Source organism: Setaria viridis, chromosome 8, assembly GCF_005286985.2.
Source record: "Setaria viridis chromosome 8, Setaria_viridis_v4.0, whole genome shotgun sequence".
NCBI lineage: Eukaryota > Viridiplantae > Streptophyta > Magnoliopsida > Poales > Poaceae > Setaria > Setaria viridis.
The window spans coordinates 9,978,136-10,000,923 of record NC_048270.2 but is presented as its reverse complement, the minus strand read 5'-3'; the positions used below and the strand labels follow the sequence as shown (position 1 = coordinate 10,000,923).

The following is a 22,788-nucleotide window of genomic DNA, read 5'->3' as shown; positions in this document are numbered from 1 at the left end:
CTACAGTGCCATGCATGGGTACAGTACCATGCACAACATGGAGCCGATGGAGTAGTACCTACATGAACGAAACGGGTTCCTGGAACCGAAGTGGTAAGATCATGCTCATCAATTAAAACATCCAAGGTGGAAGGGGCCATTGGTGTGGTAGACATGTCGGAGAAGGGGAAAGAGGACTCATTAAAAATGACATGTCTAGAAATAATGATGCGATTCAACTGGAGCTCGAGACACCGATAGCCTTTGTGTTCCGAGGAATAGCTGACGAAGACGCATAGGGATGAGCGGGGAGTGAGTTTATGGGGTGCTGTGGAGGACATATTGGGATAGCAGGCGCACCCAAAAACTCGAAGACGATCATAGGAGGGCTGGGTAGAGTAGAGGGAGGTGTATGGTGTCGAGAAGGTGAGGGTTTTAGTGGCGAGCTGGTTCACAAGGTATGTCGTAGTGTGAAGGGCTTCGACCCAGTAGACTGGAGGGAGACTCACCTGGAAGAAGAGAGAACATAAAATATTATTTATGGTGCGAAGGGAACGTTCTGCTCTACCATTTTGTTGAGAAGTATATGGACACGACATGCGAAGTGCAACACCATGGGAGAGGAACAACGTGCGGGCCTGAGAATTATCAAATTCATGGCTGTTAACCCACTGGACGCTCTTGATGGTGGTGCCAAATTGTGTGCGAATAAAAGTGAAGAAATTGGCAAGGGTGGAAAAAGTCTCGGATTTTAGGCAGAGCGGAAACGTCCAAATGTAGTGGGAGAAATCATCAATAATTACCAAATAATATTTATAGCCTGACACACTAACAATTGGAGAGGTCCATAAATCACAGTGTATTAAATCAAAATTATGAGAAGCTCGCGAGCTAGATGAACTGAACGGCAAACGTGCATGATGACCAAGTTGGCACGCATGACATATGTGGTTGACATCATCTTTATTACAGGAAATGACACTGGAGGTAAGAAGTTTGGACAAAGCTTCACGCCCAAGATGACCGAGACGGCGATGCCAAAGGGAGGTGGGTGTAGCGAGGAACGCAGAGGTGGTGGTGGAGGGTGCATAGAACGCGTAGAGGTCACCGGAGCTATTGCACCTGGCGATCACGTTCCTGGTTTGCAAATCCTTCACAGAAAGGCCAAAGGGATCAAACTCAATGGAGCAATCATTGTCGTTGGTAAAGCGACGAATAGAAATTAAATTCTTAATAATGTTGGGAGACACCAGCACATTATTGAGAACTGAATTGCGATGCGGTAAAGAAAAAGTATGTGATCCAGTGGCTGTGACAGGAAGCAAGGCACCGTTTCCCACAATGATAGATGAAGGAGTGAATGAAGTAAGAAATGGTGGAGAGTTTACCAGCATCTAAGGTCATGTGCAAACCTGCACCGGAGTCGGCGTACCACTCGGAAGTAGCGTTCGGGGGGTTGAGCGTCATGGTGTTGAAGGAGAGTGCAAGGGCGTCCTGATGCCATGCACCACCGTGAGTGGGTTTCCAGGGTGCCGCTTGGTACGCCGGTGTGGGCGCCTGGAAACCTGGGGGTGCAGCTCCCCCATAGTACGTGCCGTACGGAGGGGATGGAGCACCGTAGAAGCCACCATAGGCGCTGGGTGCGCCGCCGAAGCTGCTGGCGCCGAAGCCGCTGTACTGTGGAACGGCGCTGAACGCTGGTGGCGGTGGTGGGCGCCTGGATTGGTCATATGGCCACAGCCGTACAGTGCCAACCCATGGGTGCGTGAAGGACGGATGCATGCCGGGACACTATGGGAAACAGTAAAGTTGCTGAGTGCCACAGGCACTCGGCGAAGAGCCAAAAACACTCGGCAAACTGTCTGACGAGTGTAACACTCGGCATACAGCACACGACAAATTTTGTGTCAGCAAACAGATGTTTGCCAAGTGTCAAACCTCATGCACTCGGCAAACATTTTGCCGATGGCCAAAAACACACTCGGCAAAAATTAACACTCGGCGACAACGGCGGTGACGGCGTCTAGGTTAACGGCACGTTTGCCGAGTGCCAGACGGCAGACACTCGGCAAAAACATGCATCTTTGCCGAGTGTCGGCCTTGAGGCACACGGCAAATACATAGAGCTTTGCCGAGTGTCAGCGCTTTGGCACTCGGCAAATACGTGGAGCTTTGCCGAGTGCCATGGTCGTGGCACTCGGCAAATACGTGGAGCTTTGCCGAGTGTTAGCCAAAACACTTGGCAAAAAAGCGACAGGAGGTGGTGCAACTGCCCCCTTTGCCGAGTGTTAAAGTGAAAACACTCGGCAAAGTAGACAGTACCCCCCTTTTTTACCCGTTTTGTCATGTATAACGGACCCCTCTCAATTCACAATACACATCATCATAGGCATTTGTAATAAATAATCAGAGGCATAATTCACAACCACCATTACAAGCATTATTCATAAACATCACAGGTATAATCCAACATAAGCATGAAACAAGCCATAAATCCAAGTTCAAGTCACAACTAAGTTTCATCCAAGTTAACAACTAAGTCTAGTTCCGTGGAGGCCAAGGAGACCACTGCGACAAATCTTGATCTTTATTATTCGAAGTCGCCGATTGATTCTGCACATAGGATAGGACATTCTGAGCTAACATCTAAAGTTGTCAAAATTAAAGTATTCAATCTTAAGCACAATGTGTCAAGTGACTCACAGGAGTAGCTATGGGTGTCTGAGGCGGAGGGAACAACATCGGTGGCGGAGGCAAAGATTGACCCATGCTCGAAGCAAAATTTTGCATGTACTAGAACATCTGGTCCATCCTCATCCAATTTTCTTCCTCCATCCTCCACCACATCTCCTCCATCTAGGCCACCATCTCCTCTTGTTGCTTCCTTCCTGCTTCCACCTAGGCCTACAATATTTCATTCCAACAAACGAACGATGAATGGAAGAGAAAGAACATGGAGAGCCTCCATCAGGAATTGTGCAGTGGTTGGTCGTGGCCGTATCGCCGGGCTCAAGTCCGTGCTCCTTGCTCGGATCTGGGAGAGAGTGGGAGTAGAGGCCGTGTCGATTACGCCATCGCCAAGCCAATATCGGCCATGCTTCTTGCCTCCCACCCTCATCACGATTTCTCCATCAATGTCCTCGGAGCTCGGATCAAAGTCTGGCCCGTGAACCTCCCTAGCCATCGCTGTATACTCGGTAACGCGACTGTGTATGCTAGGATGGCTGTACGCCTCGGACGGGTCATCTGGGTCGAAATCGATATCGGCCATCGCCTTGCCATTTTTGGAGAGGACCCATGCCTTGAGCTGGGAGCAAGGTCGGCCATCATGTGACGACGACTACAACAAAACATACAAAATGATTAGGAATTATGCAGAATTGAACGTTAGAATAAAGAATTGAAGTCGCATACCCATTTTTCTCTATATTCATCAAGGCTTAGGCTGCCTTGATGGTGTGGTGCAGTCGGCATCTGAAAACACCGCTGCCCAGAAGCAAGGTGGTTCTCCAACCACCCGGACTCCAACCACATGTCCACCATCATCTCCCAGCACCAGATATGTGCATGGCACCACCACGGAGGCACCTACATCATCAAGCGTGTGACATATGAAAAAGGAAATTGAGCCTAATTAATCTTAAATAAAGTAAGTATCAACATTATTTACTTGCCCTCATGAATTGGTCCTTGGTCAGGTTCATTGTCCTTGCCTCCACTTTTCTAAGCTTGATCCGTCTATATTTAGCGAAGAATTCGATGATGACCTGGATGCGTGCCTCGTAATGCGTGTCCTTCACGAGCTTCTTGGAAGCTAGATCAGAGACGGCCTTTGCCTTGGCCTCGAATCCCTCTTGGCATCTATAGAAATCCTGCATATAGACGCGATGTATACAGTTATTATTTCAAGAATGTTGAACGTAGGTGATGTATTGAGCAATGTAGTGCGAGGAGTACTTACTAACAGCTCGGCCTTCACCCGCTCCGCTATGTTCGGGAATCTCCTATGTTGACGATCAGGGACGTCGAGGGCGGCAACGTAGTGGTCCCACATGTAGGCCGGCTGCTGCTGTCTGGAGTACACCACCAAGCTAGGGAAGTGAAGCCTGCACAAAAGGCTAAGGATCCCGTTGGCCTTACGGTTGTGGCCACCCCCAGTGAGCTTAATCCAACTTCTGCACAAGTGATTAATATAAATTATTAGTTTTTTTAACTTTCAACATGTTGGCGCTAGAAATCGGTCAACCGAATCCCCAGCGTCTGACACACGACCTGGGAGAATCTGCTTAACTCCTGTTCGGGTAATTGCCCTGGTGCGGTTCGCGCGGCGTGCCAGCCAATCTGACCTGTTGATTGGCAAGGAAGAATACGTGTCAGGTTCAGAAGTCGCGATCGGCTAGATTTCCGATCTCAAGAGAGCTTATCAGCGAATCGGCCGATTTGCCGTAATAAAGAAATCGGCTATAAAGCAACCGATCACTGTAGCTGTGTAGACAAAAACTACTAGAGTAATCGACACAATGCTATAGTAACAACACTAGGAACAGATCTAATCGGCTATATGTACAATAAGTGAATTTAATAGCAGAATATAGAGAAAGCCGAAACTGCCGATTCCTAGCTGGATAACTGGTGATAAAACTAGAAAAAACAGGTAAAACCTATGATTCTAGTAAATATCGATAACTAGTGAATAAATCTAAACGAAACGACAGCGATGCGCCCGAAGTTAAAGCTTAGAATTTACTCGGTAAACGGAACTTACAAGATCGGTCGGAGATCAAGTTGATGCAGCCCCGCCAACCCGTACGAACTCGTGAAAAAAGGAGAAAGTATTTGGCGAAGTCGCCTACTTGAAAGTAAGTACGAGGAAATAGTAGTTGGTTGTATTGATTTGTTGATGATTACAGATCTACAAAGGTAGCTATTTATAGCCCCGTACAGATGACTCCTTAACTGACTAGAACTCTATCCCTAATTCAAATAGAAAATGAATATTTACAAGTACGATTCGTACTAGGTTGGTTATTATACGCTTCACGGGCTGATCCCCCCTTCATCCTTCTACTCCTTTCTAAGCCCATACCGGCCCAATTATTCCAACCTCCTAATCGGCCGATTCCTCATTGGCAAAAGGTAACTGATCGGGAACCTGGCGTGTTCGATCCGAACCCCAAAGGTTAAGCGAGGCAGAAGTCATCAGCGATCCCGTACTGTAGCGCCATTCGGCCGATTTCCAACTGTATGTTTCCAATTTCCTCTTTCCCTAGCGCCGATTTGACTGGTGACGAAATCTGGCGTCAACACATGCCCCCCAGTTTCGGAGTAAAACATAGTCTTTTACTTCGAAATTCTTTTCAACTTCCCCTCCGAAACAGCCGCAATGAAAATATCCTTCCGTTTCGCGGTCTTCAACCTGATGATTGCAATCTTTTCGAAACGGGCGCCCACGACAACCACTACTCCGAAAAACTCGAAACACCGGTGCGGTAAAAATTCCATTTTTACCCCTCCTCAGACGCCCTTTAAATAGCAGTTCACCCCGCACTTCACTTTCGAGCTCACGTCCTTCTTCCTCAGCGCGCGCGCCTTCTTCCTCCTTCAGCACTTTCCCTTAGCTCCGAAGCTTCCTAGCGCCATCTTCCTGTTGTTTCTTCTTTTCCCCTCCAATGGCGGCCCCTTCAGGCAGCTGTCCAGCGCGCGATGCCCCAAAAATGGCGCCTCCGGCGGAAGTGGCGACAGCGGTCGCTCCATCGTCAGAAGAAGGAGCTTCATCGGAGATCCCAATGGCGATCCCCATAGCGGCCTCATCCTCCGCAGCTGCACCGGCGGTCACGCCGACTACTAGGAACTTCATCCCGGAGGTCATTACTGAATCCTTCCTCTATCGGCAATATATTTACTTTAGATCTATTTCTTACTTTTCGTGCCCCCTTTCCTTTTTTAGGCGGTTAGACATCGCATTACTGTCCATCTTACGGGAAATCCCGGCCTGGTCTGTCTCGGACCCATGGGGAACCCAGATCCAACCGATCTCATCAGTTTGGAAACCCATAGAATCCCCTTCAAAGAATCCACCATGGACCTGGATCACTGGCTAGGTACTTTTAGGTCTTGGCCGAATGAAACCCCTGGTTGGAGGGAGTGGTACCAACGGATAGCCGAACCGAAGAGGGTCCAATGGGACGAACTCAAAATCGGCCAGTGCATCAACCTGTCTTTGTCCCAGATGGAGCGAAATGAACCGTTGGTGATAGCGGCCTCTTACTTTTGGTCTGATGCCCTCAATGCTTTCTTGTTTGGGCATGGGCCTATGACTCCCACACTGGCCGATGTGGTTCTGTTGACCGGCCTTGACATTTCCTCCCCGGACACACCTTTCCGCCTCTTAGCCGCAACATCACATCGGCTGGACACAAGAGGAATCGGCGGGTGGAAAGGATTCATCAGATGCAACAAAAGAGCCGGGTCTGTTGAGAATAGGGAGCACACGGCCTTTTTAATGATGTGGTTAGAAAAACATTTCTTTTGCGGAAGAGCAGCCGGCCCATCAACCAACACCCAGGCTTTAGCCGAAGCGCTATCGGCAGGAACCCCTGTTCCCCTTGGGAAACACTTGCTAGGGGCGGCGTACCACATGCTCCACCAAATCGGCATCAAACTATCCAAGGGGGAGCCGATTGGAAATCCAGGTGGCCCCTGGTGGTTCATCAATTTATGGTTGAACCTTTATATGAGCAAGATCACTTAGCAGAGGGTGGAACACATGATGTTCCCCAACATTGAATCGGCAGAAGATCCTACTGCTCGTCGCCGATGCACATCTTTCGGTGAAGCGGCGTCGGCCTTCCCGGGTTGCTTGTACTCTGCTACAAAAGTGGCCGAGTACTTCCGATGCTTTTACAACGGCTTTAATGAAGATGCAACCGTCTGGTTTCCTTATCAGCGGGATGACCCAATCTTTGAACTCCCAACCTGCTTCGACTCGACCACTGGCCGATTTGACGAAGAACTCACCGATGAGCTCATCAAGCCAGGAATCCTGCCAGCCAACTTCTTCTCGGGGAAAGATGCCCCCACGTACGAGTTCTACAATCCCTCTGCTGCAGCACGCCAACTCGGCATGGGTCAGCTGCCGATTCAAGTATATTTTGCTGGCCGAGTCAAGTTTAGAGATGGGCTCACAACAGGTCTGGACTACAATCGGGTACGAGATCGGATCCCGGACTCCACCACTATTGACCTGAACAACTGGATAGTAGCCCCCTTCGCTGTCCAGCCATTCAAACTTTGGTGGGCCGAGTGGAAACAATTCCTCTTCTGCAACTCGGCATCGGCATACTGCAATCTCCTGGATCCAGCCAACATCGACCCTAACGCCGAGGTATTTTCCTTAGCCGATTTTTACTCTTTTCTCAACGTAGTTGAATACTAATGCTTCGCTTCATTTCTTCAGTCTGAGAATCGTGTCCCCCCAACACACAGCCGAAGTGGTCGGCTAATAGAAGATCATCCATACACCACCTACCCTCTGATCGGCTATGATGCTCCGTCCGTGGACGTAATTGCTGGCCGATCGAAGCAAACACAGAAGAAGGTCTCCAAGAAGACCAGCCGCTGAGTCCGGGCCCGTATAGAACCGGCGGATCCTCCCATGCTCGTATCGGCAGAGACTTCGGTCGCACCACCCCCTCAAGCTACCAGAGAGATTGACACTCAAGTCGTCGCACAAGCTGGGGCAGCCGCCGCATCACTGCTGCTAGAGGCTGTGCAGGTAAACTTATATTTAATCCTTCCGATTGTCGTTTCGATATTAATCCTTTTTATTTCAGACTGCACAGAGTACCCCCATGGACACACAACAATCGGCAGCAACCCAATCGGCCATCGACGCACCCCCGCTTCCATCCGCTGAGGTACAACACAATTTCACCGATTTCCTCAGTGTTTGAATAATGTGCTTACTCAACCTTCTGACACAGGTCATCGGCATGCCAAGCACAGCACCGATCATCGTGGAGTCTTCCTCTTCTGATGAACCCATGGTACAAGCCCCTGAGCCGAGGGCGACGGCTTCCCGAATGCAACTTGAAGAGATTCGATTCAAAGAGGTAAGACATCTTTCAACTTCATTTAGCTGATATGCTTCCACCATCAGCCGATTTATTTTCCTTCTTTACTATTTCCAGGAACAGGACACCCCTGACAACAGCCTCTTCTCTTTTGCGGTTGCCCTCTCTGATGATGAAGAAGTCGCTTCTCGCCAGGTCGCTCTGAGCTCCGTCCCTGACGACGTCCGAGCCAAGCTTACCAGCATCCGATCCCTTCTTCAAGGGGACATCGGCCGATTAGTAGAAGATGCTTCGCCGATTCGGCAGCTTTTCGGTGACGTCAGCGGGCGAGTGCCAGAAGAAGCGGAGGAAGCCTTGGCGCCGGCCGCATTTATTGAGTCCATGAGGATTCCGGTCTTCAGGGCCCTTCGTCACATGGCCGATCGTGCCAAGCTGGCCAAGACTCATGAAGAAGAGGACGCGTACAAACGTTAGGCTCAAGAGTGCACCAACGTATTCATTTTATGGAGGACTCCCGCCCGGGGATCGTCGGTGAGATAGACCGCCTCAAACGCCGAAGGGCAGAGCTTGCCAAGGAAATGGAGCAGGTGACCAAGGCAATCAGTGCCGAAGAGAAAAGGCTCCAAGAACTCCCTTCTGTCATTGCCGATTTAAAACAGGAGAGGCAGCACTTGGCCCATGAAGCCCTGAAGCTCCACCGTAGCGCATCAGAAGTCCCCGGATTGGCGGATGAAGACCAACGGGTCTTGGACTCTGCCGATCAGATCCGGCGTCGGGCGATTGCGGCTATCGATACCCTTCTGGGTAATCTGTAAAGGTACTAACTATTTTGTACGAACCTTTAATAACTGCTTTGACCGTCCTTCGTGACGCCTCTTTTATTTATTGCCCCTCTTACTTCTGATGGAACGCACCCTTACCAAATATCCACGCCTATTTCTCTTATAAAAGCTGGCCTAGACTCCCCCCTTCCGAGAGTACCAGTTTGGCTTCGGCTTTATTTTCTCAACCCGTTCTCGCCGGCGCGACTTTCTGTCATGTCTTCGTCGTCTTCCTCTTCCTCTGTCAACCAGGTGAAACTCTGGCCTCAATTCTCTTCTCTCTTTTTAATTCTCTAGAAGAGGCTCACCCTTTTTAATCTTTATTTCTTTCAGCCACGGCGTCTTAGCCCCAAGCTCGAACGCGCCATCGAGCTCATGCACTCTGATGACCCGTTGTCGTCAGAGGATAAGGATTTCATCAGGGCTCATCGTGACGAACTTCAAGAACATGTCTCTGCGGACGCCCGTCGGGTCTTGGAGTTTTTGACTGACAACACCCGCCGACGACCTCAAGCCGACAGAAGTCATCCGCTTCCTCCACGGGTCATCCTTGAAGATGCGGCGGCAGGAACTTCGCACCCGGCCATGGATTGGAGCCACCCTCTCCCCTGTCAAGTCGAAGCGGAGACTTCGATGAAAGAGACAGAAGAAGAGTACCTCCGTCGTATGATAGAGCTAGATCGGGCTGAGAGAGAGCGTAAGAAAAAGAATGGTGAGGCTCCAACAGAGATGGACGAAGAGTACCTCCGTTTTATGATAGGATTAGGCCGGGCTGAGAGAGAGCGTAAGAAGAAGAATGGTTAGTTATTATTTTTTTTGTTCTAAGGGCTACTTGTATCTCGTCGGCCGTGTAATCCACCGTCCGTACCGAATGAATACATCGGCCGATTTGGACGATTACATGTTTTTTTATAGATGAACCGTTTTGTATCGGCTGTGTGCCGTTGTATTACGGTCAATCCTTTATGCTCCGATCCATATACTAGGGTAGTACCTCTTCAAGTACCTTCCGTTCAGAGCCCTAGTAAACTCTTCTCCCTCGATTGTTTCCAAAATATAAGCATTTCTCGAAGCACACCTGCCGATTTTATACGGCCCTTCCCATGTAGGGGACCACTTTCCGAACTTAGGATCTTTCGACCCAATCGGCAATACTAACTTCCAAATCAAGTCCCCAGGGGAGAATTGTTTGACTTTGACCTTCTTATCGTACCACCTGGCTACTTTCTTCTTATTTTCTTCAATACTTATCAAGGCTCTCAACCGCTGGCCGGCTAGGTCATCGAGTTCCCTTTTCATGAGTGACGAGTAATCGTCGGCCGTCAATTGGTCCTGGAGCGAAATACGTCTCGATCCTGCCCTCGACTCCCACGGTAGTACTGCATCGTGATCGTACACCAATTGATAAGGGGATAACTTGGTGGCCCCATGACAGGCCATCCTGTACGCCCATAGGGCTTCAGTTAAGCATAGGTGCCATTTCTTTGGCTGCTCCTCTATTTTCCTTTTGATTAACTTAATTATCCCTTTGTTGGAGGACTTGGCCTGGCCGTTGGCTTGGGCGTAATACGGAGAGGAGTTTAACAATTTGATCCCCATATCGGTTGTGAATTCTTCGAACTCCCCCGATGTGAACATTGTTCCCTGATCGGTTGTAATAGTCTGGGGGATGCCGAATCGGTAGACGATATGCTCCCTTACGAAGTCGGCCATGATAGCTGATGTTACGGCTCTTAACGGAATTGCCTCCACCCATTTGGTAAAGTAATCGGTAGCCACCAGAATAAATTTGTGCCCTTTGCTTGATGGTGGGTAAATTTGGCCGATAAGGTCTATTCCCCATCCTCTGAACGGCCACGGCTTGATAATGGGATTCATGGCCGATGCGGGTGCACGTTGGACATTCCCAAATTTCTGACAATCCTGGCATCCCTTATAATACTTGAAACAATCTTCGAGGATCGTTGGCCAGTAATACCCATTATTCCTGATCATCCATTTCATCTTATGGGCCGATTGGTGGGCTCCACATACCCCTTCATGGATTTCTCCCATTAGAGTCTTAGCCTCCTCTGTTCCCAGACATTTGAGTAGAACACCGTCAATTGTTCGGTAGAACAGGTCGTCTTCAAGCAGTACGTATTTAGTAGCATGGAAACGCACTCGTCGATCCACTTTCTTAGACGGATCTTTCAAGTAATCGGCAATTTCTTTTCGCCAGTCATCGGCCGCAAGTTCCAGAGCCATCGCGCCCAGAATTGGCCGATACCCAGACGCGTGCTGGGCGAGTTTGTTGGCATCTTCATTGTGATCTCTTGGGATGTGCTCAATTACTGCCAATTTGAATTCTTTTAAAAGCTGCAGGCAATCTTCATAATAAATTCTTAATACATCATCTTTGCATTCGGACCTCCCGGTTAATTGATCCACAATAAGCATGGAATCTCCGAAGACTTCGACAGAATCGGCCTTGACCTCTCTTAGCAGTTGTAAGCCTTTTAATACAGCCCGGTATTCTGCTTGGTTGTTAGTGGCGGTAGCTTCTATCGGCAGAGAGAAATCATAACTTGCCCCCCGAGGCGATATGAGGACGATGCCGATTCCTGATCCGACCCCACATGACGATCCATCAAAGTATAAGGTCCAAGGTACCGGTTCCGCGAAGGTGATCTCTGGCCCGCAGTGTTGGGCGACAAAATCGGCCATGACCTGACCCTTGACGGCTTTAGCCGATTCATACCGTAGATCAAACTCCGACAAAGCTAATATCCATTTGCCGATTCGTCCTTTCAAGATCGGCAGTGACAGCATGTATTTTACTACGTCGTCTTTGCATACGACTACACATTCCGCCGACAGTAAGTAGTGCCTGAGTTTGGTGCATGAGAAGTATAGACATAGGCACAACCGCTCCACTGGAGGATATCTTGTTTTGGTGTCCAGAAGTCTTCTACTGACATAATAAATTACTCGTTCCTTTCCTTCAAATTCCTGGACTAGAGCCGACCCAATAGCCTTTTCATCGGCTGATAAGTATAATTTAAATGGCTTACCAGTTTGAGGAGGAACCAATACCGGTGGTGAGACCAAGTACTGCTTGATATCTTCCAATGCCTTGCGTTGTTCCTCCCCCCATATGAACTCCTGGTTAGGCTTCAACTTCAGTAGTGGTGTGAACGCCTGAATCTGCCCAGATAGATTAGATATGAATCTTCTGATGAAATTCACCTTGCCGATTAAAGACTGCAATTCAGTTTTATTCTGCGGGGCCACGACTTTGTTGATAGCCGCTATGGTCTTCCGATTGATCTCTATTCCCCGCTCGTGCACCATGAATCCTAAGAACTGTCCGGCGGACACGCCGAAGGCACATTTATTGGGGTTCATCTTCAGCCCATGTTTCTTGGTGCATTCCAGCACTCTTCGCAGATCGGCCAGATGCTCTTCGTGTCCTTTAGACTTGACTACGACGTCATCGATGTAGATCTCTACCAGAATGCCGATGAGTTTGTGAAATATGTAGTTCATGGCTCTCTGATACGTAGCGCCAGCGTTCTTCAAGCCAAAAGTCATCACCACCCACTCGAATAAACCAAGGTGGCCCGGGCATCTGAAGGCCGTTTTGGGTATATCCTCTTCGGCCATCAGTATTTGATTGTATCCAGCATTTCCGTCCATAAAGCTAATAACCTTGTGTCCCGCGGCAGCGTCTATCAGTACATCGGCCGTTGGCATGGGGTACCCGTCCATCGGTGTGGCCTGATTAAGATTCCTGAAATCAACGCACACACATAACTTTCCGTTCTTCTTGTACACTGGTACAATGTTGGAGATCCACTCGGCATAACGGCATTGCCGAATAAATTTTGCTTCGATTAGCCGAGTTATTTCGGCTTTTATGTCTGGTAGAATTTTAGGATTGCAGCGCCGTGCAGGTTGTTGGTACGGCCGATACCCTGGTTTTATGGGTAGCTGATGTTCAACAATAGATCGATCTAAACCGGGCATCTCATGATATTCCCAAGCAAAACAATCCTTAAATTCTCTTAACAAATTTGTCAATTTACATTTGTATTCTGGGTCTAAATTTGCACTAATATAAGTCGGCCTTGGTTTGGTACCATCGCCTAAGTCTATCATCTCCAATGAATCGGCCGACGTGAACCCGTGCCCTAGCTTCCCATCTTCTCGGGCGAACTGATCCATTTATTCTGAGTCTTCGAAGCCGACTGCTCGGATCGGCTGTAGGCCAAAATCGGACACCTTCAGGAAATCGGTATCCCATACTCTGCCGGATATGCACTTGACGGTTTCGCAGCTCCACTGCTGCGTGTCGGCTGCCGCGATGCTGTATGCGGAATCGGCGTTGACTACCTCGATGTTGTCGCCGACCCATTGTACGAGACATTGATGCATCGTCGATGGGATGCAGCAACTTGCGTGTATCCAGTCCCGGCCGAGTAACATATTGTAGGATCCCTTGCCATTAATGATAAAGAAGGTAGTGGGAAGGGTCTTACTGCCGATGGTGAGGTCGACGCAGAGGGCGCCGCGAGCAGGGGACACGTTGCCTTCGAAGTCCTTGAGCATCATGTCCGTCTTGGTCAAGTCATCATCGCTTTTCCCAAGCTTCCAGAGTACGACATACGGCATGATATTGACTGCGGCTCCTCCGTCTACCATTAATCTGGTGAGGGGGTGGCTGTTGACATGCCCTTTGAGAAACAATGCTTTCAGGTGTTGTCGTTCGTCGTCCTCGGGCTTCTCGAACGTGGCTATCATTGGCTCCAAAGCCAACTGTGCCATCTGTTCTTCTATTGCCGACACATCCTGTCGGTCGGCAGGAGTCATAAACTCCATCGGCAGTATGAAAACCATGCCGATATCGGCTGCCGATTCATCACCCGCCGATTCGTCGCCCCCTCTGTCGTTTCTTTTGGGGTGCCATACCCGAGGCCTACCTTCCTTCTTGTCCGTCGTGCTCTGTTGTTCCTCCTCCTGCTGTTCCCACTGGCGGAGACGTTGGATCCTTCGTTTTTGAGATTTGGTCAATCCATCGGGACACCACCTGGGGTTTACTGGTTTGGACCTTGGCTTGGCGCGCTCCCATTCCGGCTCACGTCCTAACGGGTTTTCGTCTGTCACCCGAGCATCTGCCATCTCTTCAAGCCGACTGTGAACGTTGGCCCTATTTTCTGACCGGTCATGTCGATCAGTCCTGCCCCCCTACCTGTCATGGCGTCTATCTTCCGACCGGTCATATCGGTCACTTCTGCCCCCCAGCCAATCACGCACGGGAGGGCGCTGGTCGTCTTGGTTGCGCCAGTTCCTGTTGATCGGTTCTGGTCTTCCGTCTCTGGAGCGAGACCTGTTGAACGGCCGATTGCCACGATACGGGCTGTTGCATTCTGGGCAATTATCGGCCGAAGTTAGCCTGAGGTTGCTTTCCCAACAGTGGATGAAGAACGGGCACCTCCAGTGGTCTTCGTGCCGCCGCATCGCTTCTTCCCGGGATCTTGAGCGTTCATGCTGACGCTGATATTTCTGGAGCAGGAACTGGGAAGTAATGCGTGGCTCTTCTGATTCACCGTCGTCGTCCTCCATCCGCCGCTTCCCCTTAACGTCTTCAGGCATCGCTTGATTTCTTGGGTCTACGGCTCCACTCTTTTTAGCCGATTAGGACGTCAGCACTTTTGTTTGGAGCGAGTTCCTCCCTGTGTCAACCATGTTAGTGGGGAAGGGGTGCTGGTCGATCTTCATCGGCTTGGCTGATTTTGTTGGCATTTCAAATTTAAGTCTGCCTTGCTCAATGGCCGACTGTATCTGCTGCCTGAAGATTTTGCACTCATTAGTATCATGAGACGTGGCGTTGTGCCACTTGCAATATTTCATCTTTTTCAGCTGTTCGGCAGAAGGTATTGTATGATATGGCGAGAGCTTGATCTGTCCTTCTTGGAGGAGAAGGTCGAAGATTTTATCAGCCTTCGTCGTGTCAAAACCGAATGCCTCTGGCTCCTTTTTGCTGAACGGGCATGATATCTGCTTCTTTCCTTTGACCCACTCCGCAAGACCGACCTCAGCATCTTCTTCGGCCTCAACCTCTTCCAGGAACGCCACTTTCTTCTGGAAGTTCCTCCGTGGATCGAAAGAACGTACCTCCTGTCCAGATAATCGGTGGACGATTTGGCTTAAGCTCTCGAACTCCTGTGATGCGTATTTTTCTTTGATGTGGGGCAGGAGACCTTGAAAGGCTATATCAGCCAGTTGTGCGTCATTTAGAGCCAAAGAGTAGCATTTGTTCCTGATTTCCCGAAACCTCTGTACATATGAGGATATCGGCTCGTCGCTTCTCTGCCTGAGGCTGGTCAAATCGGACAGCTTCATCTCATGCACTCCAGCGTAGAAGTATTTGTGAAACTGTCTTTCCAAATCGGCCCACGTGATAATAGAGTTCAGCGGCAATGTCGTGAACCACTAGAAAGTCGACCCAGACAGAGACGACGAGAACAGCCGCACCCGTAGAGCATCTTGCGTAGCTGCCTCTCCGCATTGGATGATGAATCGATTCACGTGCTCCACGGTTGAAGTATCATCCATCCCCGAGAACTTGGTGAAGTCAGGAACTTTATACCGATGGGGAAACGGCAGTAGGTCGTATGTAGACGGGTATGGTGTCCTATAGGTGTAAGTTTGTACCTTCGGCTTCAAGCCGAATTGTTCCTGAATCACCTCTGCAATACGTGCCGACCAATCCGGCTCTCGCTGGTGAACCGTTGGCTGAGGTATTGGCACGTGCTGGTATACCGGAGGTGGAATAGCCTGATGCTGAGTGAAAGCAGGTGGCATCTGAGTGAAAGCCGGCTGTGTATTAAAGATCGGCTATTTGAATGAGCCACTCGTTTCATCATACAGTACGAGCTCTGCTGTTTTGTTCATCTCTGGTGTGACAGGCTGGTATGGCGGCATGGTTGGCCGAGTGGCCGCCTGGAAAGATGCCTGGAATTGTGGGCTTCCCTGACTGGCCGATTGATTCTGACCAGCCGTGGCTGATGGTGCCCCCCAAGGTGATGGGCTAACCGGAGGGAACGGCGCAGAGGACAGCTGGACGGAGTGTGGCTGAAGGTGCTATGTGCCATTATACCCCATGGGAATTGATGATGAGGAAGCGCCTGAACCCCCAACAGAAATTGAATCGGCTGAGAAACCGAATTCAAATAACCCTGGTTTGGTGGAATCGGCTGAGTATATGCCGGTCCCTTGTATCCGTGAGGTACCCCGCTAGCGAAGGAGCTGATGACGGCATTGTATACCGTATTTGCGAGCACTGGGGATTGATCAACGAAGGCGTGATAAACGGACTGTTGGACCATCTCGGCCATTTTGTCCAAGTCCTCGGTGATTGTGATCTGGCGGGGACTTGGAAATGGAGACTTTTTGATAGTCTCCCCGCTTCTGGAGCGACTGAAAGATTGCAGGCAAGCCTTCCGGAACTGTGCCGTATGCTTCTCCAGTTCTTCCTTCTGGTTGTCCTTAAGATCTGCTTCCGTCACTTCGATGACGTTATCTTCGGAGACTTCAGCAGCTTTCGACATGGTGGCGGTTGTATAGGTCCCACTGGGCGTGCCAAAAGTGTCTTGGCGCTAGAAATCGGTCAACCGAATCCCCAGCGTCTGACACACGACCCGGGAGAATCTGCTTAACTCCTGTTCAGGTAGTTGCCCTGGTGCGGTTCGCGTGGTGTGCCAGCCAATCTGACCTGTTGATTGGCAAGGAAGAATACGTGTCAGGTTCAGAAGTCGCGATCGGCTAGATTTCCGATCTCAAGAGAGCTTATCAGCGAATCGGCCGATTTGCCGTAATAAAGAAATCGGCTATAGAGCAACCGATCACTGTAGCTGTGTAGACAAAAACTACTAGAGTAATCGACATAATGCTATAGTAACAACACTAGGAACAGATCTAATCGGCTATATGTACAATAAGTGAATTTAATAGCAGAATATAGAGAAAGCCGAAACTGCCGATTCCTAGCTGGATAACTGGTGATAAAACTAGAAAAAAACAGGTAAAACCTATGATTCTAGTAAATATCGATAACTAGTGAATAAATCTAAACGAAACGACAGCGATGCGCCCGAAGTTAAAGCTTAGAATTTACTCGATAAACGGAACTTACAAGATCAGCCGGAGATCAAGTTGATGCAGCCCCGCCAACCCGTACGAACTCGTGAAAAAAGGAGAAAGTATTTGGCGAAGTCGCCTACTTGAAAGTAAGTACGAGGAAATAGTAGTTGGTTGTATTGATTTGTTGATGATTACAGATCTACAAAGGTAGCTATTTATAGCCCCGTACAGATGACTCCTTAACTGACTAGAACTCTATCCCTAATTCAAATAGAAAACGAATATTTACAAGTACAATTCGTACTAGGTTGGTTATTATATGCTTCACGGGCTGATCCCCCCTTCATCCTTCTACTCCTTTCTAAGCCCATACCGGCCCAATTATTCCAACCTCCTAATCGGCCGATTCCTCATTGGCAAAAGGTAACCGATCGGGAACCTGGCGTGTTCGATCCGAACCCCAAAGGTTAAGCGAGGCAGAAGTCATCAGCCGATCCCGTACTGTAGCGCCATTCGGCCGATTTCCAACTGTATGTTTCCAATTTCCTCTTTCCCTAGCGCCGATTTCACTGGTGACGAAATCTGGCATCAACACAACATAAGAACATTATTGAGAATATTTAAAGTTAATTACTTGGTCCCACTCGGTTTAATCAGCGGGCGTAAATGCTCAGGTATCGGACGCTTCGGGAGGGATGAGGGACCTTGCAACCATATCTTGGACTGGGCATCCCCTGCCTCCCCGTCCCCCTCCTGCTCTTGCTGCTCCTCCTCCTCCTGCTCGTCGTCATCAGAGGCATGTGCGGAAGGTAGCTCCTCCTCCTCCTCCTCCACCTCAGGTTCAGGTGACGGGGGCCTCAGTGCTTTACCCTTCCCTCAAGGCTTCTGGACCACCACCACCTCCTCCTCCTCCTCCTCAACCCTGCGTCGAGGCCTGCCTCGACGCCTCCCTCGACCGCTCCCTAAACGTGACCCTGATCCTGAACCAATCCGTGTAGCGGCTAGTCTCTCACAAATCACCGTGAGCTTCCTCATACCACCCACCATTGCTCAATGACCTGCAATTAAAAAGAGTAAACCAATTAGCATAGATAAAGAAAACATAATTAGAAAGATATGCAAATTATAAATAAATTAGTACGACTCATACATGTATTAGAAATAATCATCATGATCAGGATTAGCTGGATCATAAGTCTCATCATCACTATCACGCGTGTCGATATAGTCAAGGCCGTGCTCCGAAGGAGGAATGTCGTCATCACTATCATTGGCTAACTGTAATCATTGAAGTAATTCTAAGTCCTTCACATTCTGAACCTCGTCTTCAGCAACCCTTTCGTTGTCTACTTCCATTCTGATCGCTTCGGTTAAATCTATCACAAAACTCCCTTCGAGCCCATCTTCTTGGAATAACTCTCCTTCGTACGTGTTGGAGTCCATATTGTAATCTTCTTGGAATAACTCTCCTTCGCCTGTGATTCCATAAGGATTGAACCCATCTATTGCCAACGCAACACGTACATTACGGGCCTCTAGAGCTTTCGCAGGATAAATCGCATCAAAACTTTTCCAGGCTTCAGCATCGGATGGGTGTACCAGCTTCTCAAGATTATATCGACGTCCGTTTTTGTGCCATGTCATCTGTTTCGCAGATTCTTCAGTCATGTAAAGTTGTTGGATCCTCGATATGAAAGGAAGATACCGTAGAACCTTCACGGGGATTGCGAGCTGCTTCTTCTAACCATCACCAGAGTCTACTTCCAGAAACCTAGACGATTTGCACTTTACACAGTACTTTGCTTCCGCATACTCTTTCCTAAATACGACGCATCCCTTCGGGCAAGCATGTATATGCTCGTATGGCACCTTAAGTGCACGAAGGACTTTCTGTGCCTCATACATGCTCTTTGGCAAGATGTGACCAACCGGGAGCAGGCTTCCAAAAATTGTCAACATAATATCAAACGCGTCTTGACTCAAGCTAAACTGAGACTTCACAGCCATTAGGCGTGCAATGGCATCTAGTTGAGAAACCTTGGTATGGCCGTGAAGGGGTTGCTGTGCCGCAGACAAGATTTCGTAATAAGCCTTTGCGGTAGCCTCTGGCTCCTCCTCCCTACGTGCTTCATCGAAGTGTGCTTCATGATAGTCATTTAACATGTCTCCCACCCCGGCATCATCATCATATTCCTCGATGCGTTGTCTCAAGACCTCCTCTCTCCCACGATCGGATTCACCATGGTAGATCCACCTGGTGTAGTCTGACGTAAATCCGTTCTTCACAAGATGTTTGCCCATGTCTAGCTTGGTTTGCTGATGCATGTTTCCACATTTGCTACACGGACACCAAGTCGATCTAGCTCCTTTAACACTTGCAAACGCCCATTCCAAGAAAGCATCCGTCTTGTCAATCCATTCATTGGTCAACATATTCTGACTAGTGCAGCCCGTGTACATCCATTGACGATCCTCCATCCTCTAGCATATAAGCGAGTAATACAAAAATCACATTGCATCTACACGTTCCTATATTGTCTATTAGGTGAAGATAGGTCCTAATCCCACCCGAGGATGTGTAGTTGGGTTTAGTATCCATGGTCTACTCCGATCCGAGATAGAATTTCGGCAGCACCTCCCCGCTGTTCTCCAAATACACGTCCTTGATGGGAGATTTGTGTATTCGGAGAACAACAAGGAGGTGCTGCCGAAACTCTATCTCGGATCGGAATAGACCATGGATACTAAACCCACCTACACATCCTCGGGCTATCCAAAAAACGTGGACAATTCGAAACATATACGGTTATAGATATGCAAAGATCTGCATATTTCCAACCGAATCTCTTTCGAACGGGAGACGCCTAACTAGGTTACGTGACATACGAACATCATACGGAAAGAGAGGTAAAGGATGCCTCACCTTGCTACCTCCACATCTACAACCACATCTACAACAACGGCACGGCACGATGGCCGACATCCACATAAAGTTCTTATACCTTAGATTTGCCAAGTCAAACATTCTTTTCTAATTTCTGAAACAAAAGTCCTACCACCTCTCAATCTTCTGCAAACAAAATCCTTTCCTATGCTTTTCTAATTTCTAATTCATCCTACCACCTCTCTACCTTTTCTAATTTCTAATTTCAATTTTCTAACCTGAAGAACAAAGATTGAAGAATTACCGGAAGAGAGGTGAGGGGCACTGGCCGAGAGGGGCGAGGAGACGGGCGGGGTTGGCGCGCCGGGGGCCGGGGGCTGGTGGGCGGCGCGGGGCCAGCGGCCGGGGGTGGGGGTCTGGCGGCGGGGACGGCACGGGGCGGGGCGCCGGCGGCTCGGGGCGGAGCGGGCGTGTGTGTAGGTGTGTGCGTGTGGGTGTGTGCGTGTGCGTGAGTTAGGGCGGGGGTGGGCCGGATAAATTTCCAGGCTTTGCCGAGTGCAAGATTGCGGGCACTCGGCAAAGGCCTTTTTTATTTTTTTTCGGATTTTCGAACGGTACCGTCGCTGGGAATTGGGCCCGCGGAAATGTTTGCCGAGTGTTGAAATCTCGACACTCGGCAAAGAACTGCTTTGCCGAGTGCCTCGATGCGACACTCGGCAAAGTAGGCTTATATTTCATGTGTAAACCTTCACTAATATGTTTTAGTAGTTTAAAGTTTGCAAACTTTGCAAAAACCTAGTCAAATTCACTAAACAATGCCTATTTCATTTTTCTACTAATATTATTCCATTATTTCATGGATTTATAGCTCATATTGAATTTATATCTATTAAATTTATATAATTGCAATTAATAAATAAAAATTATCAAATGGATCCGAAAAATTCCCAAAATTTGACATGAACCAATCTATGTTGTCTATGCCCTATAAAAAAGATTTGAACTCAATGCCAAATCAAGTATCAATTTGACTCAAAATCTTACCGGATCCTTCCAACCTCTAGGAATCCTCTCTGGAGATGCTTCGATTTCTAAGCATCATATGTCAAAATTTGTGCAAAATGTTCTCAATTTTTTACCACAGCCTCCACATATAAAATCATAGCATCTTGGCAAATCTCGTGATTTTCAAACTTCTTTTGTATTTTTGAGAATTAAAACATCATTCAGCCACAAGTTTGTGGTCGTGTTTTCTTAACAAAATGTTCGAAATTTCTTTTCATTTCCCAGATGAGACCTCAATTTGGACTCATTAACATGAATATGATTTTTCCACTCATATTATTCCATTATTCCAATCACTTGCAGTTCAAATTTGACTTAAATCAACAAATTACTCTAAATGAAATTAATTGATTAAATATAGCAAACAGGTCAAGAAATAGACCACCTTCTAACATGCAGTGCCAAATGTCATACGTGGGGAGTACAAAAAGTTTGGAGGGTAGAGGAGGGAAATTTTTTTTTTGGTTTTGCCGAGTGTCACAAAAAACACTCAGCAAACCTTCATGTTTGCCGAGTGTCCCATGAAACACTCAGCAACTATTTAGTCTTTGCCGAGTGTCGATCGCGGCACTTGGCAAATGTGTAACTTTGCCGAGTGTCCGCAACTAACACTCGGCAAAGGACTAACGTCCGGCACACCCCCCCCCTAACGGACGCCGCACATGCCGGTCACGTGGTTAAGTGTTGCCGAGTGTCAGTTGTTTGCCGAGTGTCGGTTGTTTGTTTGTCGAGTGTTTTTTGTTTGACACTTGGTAAATAGGATTTTTGCCGAGTGTATAATGTTTGCCGAGTGTTTTCTGTGTGACACTCGGCAAACACGTCCTTTGCCGAGTGCCCGAGATAATGCACTCGGCAAATAGAAAACACTCGGCAACTTTACTATTTCCCGTAGTGGGGGTGCACCTCCCTGTCCAGCAGGAGGGGCGCCACCAGGGAGCGCCGATTGGCCCTGCTGCTGGCCGTTGCGTTCACCGTGGCCACGACGATGGCTGATGCGTTGGCCGTTTGGTGCCGGGGGGCGTGCTGGAGGAGGCGCCCCTGGACGTGGAGGTGCTGGAACCCCGGGAGGCCGTGGCGTTGCAGCAACGAGTGCGGATGGTGGGGATGGAGGACGTGTGTCAATTTCTAGCTCCTCCAACAGTAGGTGCGTTCGTGCCTCCGCGAACGTGGGGAACGGCCTGTGCATCTTGAGGATGGACACCATGTGGCGGAACTTGCCTCTATGGCCGCGAAGGAGCGTGAGCACCATCTGCCGATCGCCGAACTTGGCAAGGGAAGATGCCATCGACTCGAGCTGGCGGCAGTAGTCGGTGATGCTCAGGGACTCTTGGCGGAAGTTGCGGAATTTTGTCTCGAGTAGAAGCGTCCAGGACTCCTTTTGGCTGAGGAACTCGTCCTCGAGATAGCACCACGCCCCGCGAGCGGGGCCCTGCCGCATCATTAGAGATTGCTGCAGGTCGCTAGAGTCGGTGCTGTAGATCCAAGTCAGGACGCAGCAATCAGCTTGAACCCATGTTGGGTGCGACGGGAAAGCTTCTTCCTCAAGGACGTGACTAGTCAGCGCATATTTGCCGAGGACGGTGAGGAACATGTTGCGCCACTTGGTGTAGGTGTTCGTCATTTGATCAAGGATGACAGGGATGAGCGCTTTCACGTTGACGACGGTAGTGGCTTGCGCCTAGAGGGCCTCATGGGCATGCTCATACTCATCCAGAGCAGCAGCACGGAGGCGGGCTTCCTCGGCAAGGCGTGCGTCTTTGGCATGGCGGGCTTCGGCCTCAGCCGTGAGGCGTTGGTCCTCCGCGGCCTTGGCGGCGGCTGCAGCGTCGTCGTCGTCCGCCAT

The 22,788-nt window shown here is 49.1% G+C and overlaps 1 pseudogene; it reads right to left on the bottom strand.

Annotated features, from left to right (window-relative positions):
* On the bottom strand, positions 1-22,788 carry LOC117834283 (uncharacterized; annotated as a pseudogene).